Below are 8,017 nucleotides of genomic sequence, written 5' to 3'. Positions count from 1 at the left end.
GAAGACTTGGCTTAGATTAACAGGTGGTGATATCGACTGCTTAGAAAATCGCTGTGACAAAGTGAGTGGTGAGCCATTCTAAAGCACGATAGAGGAAGGCAAGGGGAAGGGAAGGGGAAGGGAAAAAGGAGAAGGGAAAAAGGGAACAGGAGGAAAGGAAGGAAGGAAGGAAGGAAGGAAGGAAGGAAGGAAGGAAGGAAGGAAGGAAGGAAGGAAGGAAGGAAGGAAGGAAGGAAGAGGGGGAAGAGGAGGAAGGGAAGGCAAGGCAAGGAAGGAAAAGGATTGTGGAAGGGAAGTTGGTAGTTCAGTATTTAGTAAAAAGGGAGGGACAAAGAGGAAGAGATTTTGCTGTGGAGAAGAAGCATATTTAGAAGTGATTCATGAGCTCCTGAAGGTCTCTCCATCTATTGTTCCAATGCTTAAAGAAAATTCTAGGCAATAAGGCAAGAAAATGCTTTGAAGTGTTTTATTGCTATAGGCAAAAGTTGTGAATGACCGGTTTGGGAATGGTGCGTGTTCCTAGTGAAGAAATAGCAGACAATGAGCACTTCCCAAAGATATGTGTCAAAAAGTCACATTAGTACAAGAGCAGACTCAGGGAGAAGCCAGGCTTTATGTCCTCTACTTCTCAATATCCATACTGTTTATGTCCAAGGTAGATGCTTACATCTAGTTAGATGAATCCCATCCAAGGTGCTTAATGCATGTGAGCCAAGTGTGTGAGGCCCAAGCACAGCAGTCAGTCAAGTGCCCAGAGGCAAGGGGAACACTGCCAGGGCTGGAATAGTATAGACTGTCCATTTAAAACGTCATGTAAGTCTCAGTGCTGATAAGAGAGGGAAATAATTCATCTGTTAATTAAAATGAATAGGATCTGACTAATCCCCCTGCACTTCTTTGCAAATCCAAACCTCCCTGTCCTCCCACTGCTAAATGATTATAATTTTGTAAATCTATAAACCATCTTCCTTGAATATTTTTTTTAATCCACAGAGGCTAGATTTTTTTATTTGTTCATATCCTTGAAAATGCATGATTCATAGCCTGTGTATTTCAGAACATTTCTGTGACTTACCCCAGTTTACGCTCTACATTTCACTTTTCATCCTTCAAAGGCGCCTAAGTAAATCTGTCCTGCTGTACCATGATCTCAGCTGCACCACAAGAATCATCATCATGAGTCAGGTTATATCAGCTATAATCACCTCCCTGGGAACAGGGACGAGTGAAGCCTCAGCACTTTCTAGTTCACTACCCACCCAGGTCCTCGGTGGTGAGGAAAAAGCATTAGGTGTAGAGATGATGGCTCCTCTCGGGCTCTGTACCTGCCCGTAGTCTCAGCCCACGAGTTCTATAAAACTTTACATTTTTATACTAAGCTCCTCTGAGGAATACAAGGAAACACTTTGAATATCAATACTGTAAGTAAAGAGCATTTCTTCTCATAGGAACATCAGCCTCATTTGCAGCCCTTTCCCAGAGAATCACCAAAAGTAGGTGAACATACAAGAAATACCATAATCCCTGCCAGACAGTCTAGAGTCATGACAGATAAAGATTGTTATAAACCCTTGGCATGAAGCTTATTAAATCTTTCAGAATTTATATTACCATTCACTATTGTAAATGGGGATATTCTTGGAAACTATATAAACATCCAGCTACCTTTTAATTTTACTAAGTCTTCAGCCTTAACAGCACTCTTTGCAACAAGTTTTAATATTTACCTGCTTTGTACAACAATATATTTCTTTTTATCTATTTTGAATTTACCACCTTTTAATTTCATAAATTTCCCTATATTCTTGCGTTATGAGACAGGGAGAACAGATGCTCCTGATCTACCTCTTCTATACTGTTTATTATTTTGCATATTTTTATTACATTCCCTTACTTGTCTTTTTTATCCAAGTGTTTTCAATTTCTGTTATGAGTTTCTCCACTGCTCTATTCATTGTATACCTGAAGATGAAAAATGAAATCATTTTAAAATACTTAAATCAGATAAAATAGCTGAAGCTTACAAAAAAAAAAAATTACAAACTTTTGTGGGTTTTTTTCTAAACCTCTTCAGTGAGACCAAGGACAGAAAATATTATTAACAAAATATGTTCTTTGAGAGAAAGACCCCAGCAAAGAAAATGAATAGGTTAAAAAAATCATATTATTGTTATTATACATATATAAATGCAGACAAATATACAAAAACCCTTACATGCAAATTTAAACATATACAGATATAAATATATAAACGTACATGTGCGCTTACAATACATTTGACTTATCTGGGGGCATTATGAGTCCTATGGCCATAGATCAATAAAACAGTTTAGTTCAAATTGTGGCTACAAAGATTTGCCAGTTCATGCTACACCTCAGCATGTTCCAGGCACTGAAATTGATTTTTCCATATTGTTTTAAAAGAACAAACATTAATATGACAGAATTCTAGTTAAAGTAAAATGTTCATGATATTATTGAGCAAGCAACACGGTGCCTATAAGTCTGTTCTGTTACCAGGGAAATTAAGGATTGGTCTTAAACCAGCTGCTGTTTGAACCCAGCCTTGCAAATATCACAAATAAGTAACTTTACTCAAACGCATTTATCTTGGCTCTGCTAGCTTTCTCATCTTTAATCTAGGCCCCTGCTTCATTTGATTTATTGCAATCATTTCCCCCTTAAATCACAGCCTGAGACACCTTTTCGAGCTGAAATAGATAAATATTCTAGTTTCCTACAAGTAACGCCATATATTTATTTATTTTCTTACTCTGCAGTTGTCCTTTTACATTATAAATGACAGTGAATGCACTGTATTTGAACAGAAAAACTGTAATTCAGTCTAGAATCTCAGCTTCCATATGAAACATGGATTACAATACGGTTTACAGTGACAGCACAATCCTTGGCCGCATTAATGTCTTAAATCACCAGTAGCTTCCATCTGTCTATATTTGATCAACACATACAAAAATTGAGAGCCAAGATACAACAAGCATTTGCTGAAACTTTTTATGAACATGTCCAGTTTATTTTACACTTCAAATAGATAGAAGCAAAACCGGGAGTGAGAAACATAATCTCACGCGAGTTAATCTCGGTTTCAATTACCATTCAGCAACACACTCCGCGTCAGACCATCCGCCGCGTTGCACCAAGTTCTTATTTGCTGAAGCAGAAATGAGCTCAGGAACTGCCGTGAGTACACAGCCTGGCATTGATCCTGGTGTTTCCACACAACCCTGGGAGAGTTCAAGTGGAACACAGCTCCCTTAAAGAAGACAAGTGAAGGCCATATTTGCATTTATTCACCACCTTGTCTAAACCAGAAGGACAGATCAATGGCTTCTGCCTGTCCCTGCTCACTTCTGAGTCATTTGGGCATCCTCGCCTTGACCTGTTGTAATCTGCTGAAGTCAGGGCATCATTTCCCAGAAAAGGAAAGATCTTTTCCCTCCTGCTCTGTTCACCTGCACTACAGTCAGCACAGCTGGATTAGTCAGCAGTATCTATCCAGTGTCTGTCCAGGCAGTAATGCAGCACAATAGCTTTGACTGAGAAAAGACAAAAATGATCTTTTCGTGCCCAGTGACAGTGGAGATAGGGCCAGCTTCTCTAAACTGCTAGTGAAGGATAGTGGGAAAGTAGTACCCTTCTGCATTGCAATGGCATTTCCTTGACATATATAGCTCATTTTCCAAAGTCTGATGTAATGCATACTGAGTTTTGCTCCATGATTATAGAAGATCTAAGAAGCGAGAGTGCTGAAAGGAAAAAAAAGTCAACACTATATGAATTCTGAAGATTCCCATTTGAGACCTGAAAATTTTCCTTTCCCTTACAGGACAAAAAGTCAGTATTTTGGTAATTTTTAAGAATCAGGCACCTGCACAAATTTCATTCTCCATTTAAACAACTGAAGAAAGTTTGCTTCAATTTGTTTTAAAAATATTACAGCAGGATAGTTTTATTTTTGAAAATTCTTCAAAAGGGGAAATACCCTAAAAGTGATTCCTTCTGCAGTTTCAGTTTTAGTTTTCTAAAAAATGCTGAAAAATTCAAGTCCAGTTCTGGAGATGGGAAGACTGATTCATACAGACCACAATGATCATATTATCGAAATCAAGTGCAATGATTCAAATATACCTTTGTATCATGTCAACTTTGATGGGTATGAATTCTTGAAACTACAGGTCTAGCCCATGTTTACCTCATCTACTGCTCGTATAAGGCCAAATAGTTCTGATTGTACAAGGCAGGTGCTTGTGTGTGAGAAATCAGTGTATGCACACCCTGCAAAGATCAGTTTTCTCTCAAAGCCAGGTTTTGTCAATATACTTCAGAATAGGAGAAGCTGAAGACAGTCAGATGTACCCTTGCTTGCAGATTCAGGGACTGCAAATTCAAGTTCTGTTTGGATCTGCTGGCAAGGGGCTTGCCAGCTGCAACAGCGCAGTGGAAAGAATACTTTTGGCATACATGGCATAATGAAGAAAGCTCGACTCTAAAAGAGCCCGTACTTGTGTAGCCATTTCGGATGATTTTTTTTTTTTTTTTCACATGAACAATCTACAGTAAAATTCCCTCATAGCAAGGAGTTAATTCTAATTTAACTCGCCACAGATGCTCAGCAGAAGGCCTATCTGAAGGTCTGCTGGAAGCTCAGGGTCTGATCCAAACCCCATTAAAGCCAGGAGGCTGTCGGGCCCCCAAAACAGAGTGAATCATACATCCTGCAGCATTTTCACACTTACAAGTTTGCTCAGTTGGTATCAACTGATCAAGACAAGTAGCCAAATATTTATCACACTGTAACTCCACCCAGCCTGACCGCTGGGTTCCATAATATGAAATATATGAAAATGCTAAAGCCTGAAAAGTTATTCAAATTTCTTCTAACTCTGAGCTAAAACTGTTGGCAACTGTTACAATAAAACCTGACAAAATGTCACTCTGACTCCAACGAAGAGAGAAAAGCTATGGTTCTACACAAGGATCTGTCTGAAAGAAAGAAAATAAACATTGAAACCACACATTTAAGACGTTGCAACAAAGACTGGCTTGGTAATTAAAAGAAATTTCTCAATTCAACAAATTATATCACTTTGAGCTTTGTTGTCAGCTGTTAGAACTCCTCAGAAGGACGTTTTTAACCATGAATTTTAGTGCTTTCTGTAAGTGGCATGGCTAGGTATGGAGGAGACCAAGGAAAGAGGTCAGCACAAGCGGTATCAGAGCTGGCTCCCTCTGATGCCCTGCTCCCTCTCCACCAGGGCAGACAGATGACTATTAGAGATGAGAGCCTCCATGCCTATCCCACTCCTGGTCTCCCTGTCTGCTGACATTGCTGAGGGTCGTTTTCAGAGAGAGACTAGAGTGCATCACAAATGCATAAACATGTCAAAACGAGACTGTTTAAAACTCTGTTTTATTACAGTGGAGCTCGCAGCAGTGATCTGGAATGAATGATGAGTCTGGGTTTCGGGTTTGAGGATGGCCAAGTTTTCGTTAATTTACATCATTTTTGGCCTTGACCATTCACTGTTATGTTTTTAACTTTTTTACTGGCACAGTCCTGATTCATCCCCATCCAACTACCCAACTCAAAATAGGTTTACCTCATGCTTTTCAAGAGAGGTTTTATTAGCGTTGTCTAGTGGTAAGAGGAAAGCTCAAAGAAGAGCCCAGTTTAGCCTTTAGTCAGAGAATGCCATGCTGCTGATGTATTATAAACCACCGCAGTAAGTCTATGGAACAAAAAGGGAGTAAAATAAGAAATAATAGTGATAAAAATAAGAAATGAAAGGGGAGGTTCTTCCATAATTAATAGGTTACAGAGCTTTTCACCATTAATATAAATGCAGTTCAGATACCTTTGTGTTCCGGACCTGGTCATTCTGCGTATGCAACTGCTTTTCATTATTAGCTGTTCCGTCACGTCTTTATATAAACTCTTTCTGTCATGGACCCGTCTTACTCTGTGTCCTATATGAAACACTCCTCCAATCTAGGTGCTGAATGAATAATGAAGTCATCCATTATGGGTCCACTCTGTCACAGAGTTCCTCAGTTTATTTAGCAGAAAAGTGGCTCGTGAACACAGATGTGACGCTCTTGCAGAGATTCCAGTGGGAGATACAGTCCTGGCTGATATTTTTGACAACAAACTGCAGAAGCCACGTTCCTGTTGGTGCCTCTGCACGCTGCCTGCAGGCTGTCCTCGCTACCCACCAGCTCAGGCTCACCATCACACCGGCACTCCAACAAACAGTCCCCGGCACACAGACCGCTTCTCTCCCCAGGCTGGGTGGCAGTGCTCCCCAGGCAGTCGGGAGTTATGGGTCCTATTCTGCCAATCTTTTCAGAAGGTGTTTTTCCAGACTGCTACGCCCCTAAAGCTTTCCCCTCCTCCTTGCCCGGATCCTATTTAAGCTAATAGCTGGGAATTGTGTTTTGTCACAGAGGAGAGCCAGTTCCTCTCCAGAGACCCTAAAAATTACATATTCTATGTTACAAAATCTGGACAGGAAGCCCAGCTATAGAGGAAAATGGGAAAACGAGAATCCAGAAACCCTATAAAATACTCCCCCTTCATTGACAGATGCAGTTTAATGCTTAACAGCAAAACAAAACTGAATGGACTTATTTTCACTTCAGAACGTGAAGAATTTCTATGTAGAGACTTTTTATTCTGTGGAAAATTTTAACTATAATAATGGCCAAAAAATCAGATTTAAAAAAAGGCTGAAATGCAGGAGCTTCCCAGAAGAAGGAAGATCTTATTTTCATTTTGTTCTAATTTCAGAGTTCACAATTAAATCTTAAGACATTTCTATCTGGCATAAAATTCTCCACAAAGTCTTACTACAGGACCATGTATCATTGTTTTTTAACTGGTTACAAGAACTAAAAATAGCTGACAAATTCAAAGAGCTTCATAACAGAAACCGTTTCTGTCACTGTAGGTTGAGAACATGATTGAAGAAAGCAAGCAAATGCATTTAGAATTTCAATTCATGTTCAGAAAAACACTTAAGTACGTGCCTAGCTTTCAGCAGGGCCAAGCACAAGTTTTAAGTTAAATTTGGTTAATATGCTTTCCTGTACAGAGATAATTTTCTGCATCAGGTTGTTAATGAACAAATGGTAAGTGAGACTTTTTTTCCCCCTACACGTACAAACGTATCACGGTAATTTCAGACCAGCAAGTAATAAAACTATATTGTGAGGAATACCTTACTAAGAAAATCTACTATGAAATGTTATATAAAAATAACAGATTGTTCTGCATTTGATTTCTCAAAATGATCTCATTTAAATGTAAATTTTAACTAAGTTATGCTTCCCTTGGTGGTATTACTGTTTAAACTAATTGCTGGCTGTTAGAACTCAAAATCATGTGTGTATGCAGCTGTGAATAATGAATTTCTATCATCTTGATAAAGAGCACAGGTTTTTCTCTCTTGATATCTCTGTCGTCATGGTATGTATCCAAACTAGTTTTTACACCAAATGAAGTTAAAGAAAGGTAACCTAGAGAAACCTTAAAAATAGATTTTGTAAGAGATTAGGTGGATCTCTTCTGAGGGAAACATTGGTAGGCTTGCACAATTTGACCTAAAAGTCACTATAATATCATTTACTTGTCTCAGTACAAAATGACCTCTTACAAATCTTTGCTGCCTTGCTTTTAATTTCTGTATCCTTTTCTTTTTTCTCTCATTGAAACAGTTTATGTTTGGCAGAATTTATAATACGAGGAGTAGAATCAACACCACAGATTATGGACAAATGGTATTACTATGCTGTATCTCATGACTCTGATTTTTTTCTGTACGCTCATGGCTTTGTTCAGATCCTGAGGTCTGTTTGTGCCTTACAGCTCTGACCATGTGCAAAGACCAAGGTTAGCCCCAGACACATGCACGTGTAAGTACACTCCCTCTTGAGGCTTTGCAGAACTGTTCACGTTCCACCTGTCCCAAGGTCTTAGCTTTCTCTCTCAAAGAACTAC

Source organism: Charadrius vociferus, unplaced genomic scaffold (assembly GCF_000708025.1).
Source record: "Charadrius vociferus isolate BGI_N301 unplaced genomic scaffold, ASM70802v2 scaffold61, whole genome shotgun sequence".
Lineage (NCBI taxonomy): Eukaryota > Metazoa > Chordata > Aves > Charadriiformes > Charadriidae > Charadrius > Charadrius vociferus.
The sequence above is the reverse complement of the archived record's forward strand: the minus strand, read 5'-3'. Positions refer to the sequence as shown.